At 32.6% G+C, this 703-nt stretch overlaps 1 protein-coding gene across 2 annotated transcripts in view; it reads left to right on the top strand.

Annotated features, from left to right (window-relative positions):
• Nucleotides 1–94: 94 nt before the first annotated feature.
• The window catches only part of LOC119593129 (microsomal glutathione S-transferase 3-like), a 4270-nt gene continuing 3661 nt past the window's right edge, over nt 95–703 (top strand). Inside the window, exon 1 of one of the 2 annotated variants that reach the window (XM_037942093.1) lies at nt 95–246. The gene's annotated coding sequence lies outside the window, so the exon portion shown is untranslated. The remainder of the gene's footprint in view (nt 247–703) is intronic. The other variant, XM_037942094.1, reaches the window with a different exon arrangement.

Here is a 703-nt window from a genome sequence, read left to right as displayed (position 1 = left end):
CGTCACCCTAAATAGTATCACATTTTCTTTGATTCCAAGTAATTAAAGAAAACGTACTCAAGTCTTATTCATAACATGACGTCATAAATCCTGCAGCCAATCGCAGCGAGGAAAGTTGACCAATCAGCGCGTAAGAAAAAAGATAAACAGATAATATCAATGGCAACCTCTCAGTAAACTTGAATGAATGGCAACACAAGAACACACTTTACGCTAGCCGGTTGCCGAGACCCAAGGTAACAGGAGGTGAGAGGAAAGTTAGTTATTGTAGAAGTGTGAAATTAATCTATATTGGTTTAGGTAAGGAAGGAGTATAGGAAGAATTTGTATGGTTGAGTATGTAAATCGGCTTATTAAATTATATTCAAACCGGGAATATAATGTTTTAAATTGATATTGTGAGTTTGATTAGGCCTATAGAACTTCGTGTTAAGTAGTACTATTTAAGGTTAAGGATATTTACTGTTTCTCTTGTAAATATTGAGTACTTCTTACCCATGAGTAACTAGTGTCATGTTAAATGAGTAGTTATGTAACTATAGTAATATATATAGTTTGTTAAATACTGAAATGGCCACACTAAAGTTTTTTATCCCACTTATTCTAAGCATTTAGTGTCTTTTTTTCACTAAAAATACACGTGCAGTATATTTCCTTCAATTTTATGTTTGCAAAAATTATTATTTAAGGACGATTGAGGTAA

Source organism: Penaeus monodon, chromosome 31 (assembly GCF_015228065.2).
Source record: "Penaeus monodon isolate SGIC_2016 chromosome 31, NSTDA_Pmon_1, whole genome shotgun sequence".
Classification (NCBI taxonomy): Eukaryota; Metazoa; Arthropoda; class Malacostraca; order Decapoda; family Penaeidae; genus Penaeus; species Penaeus monodon.
This window is presented reverse-complemented; position numbering and strand designations above follow the sequence as displayed.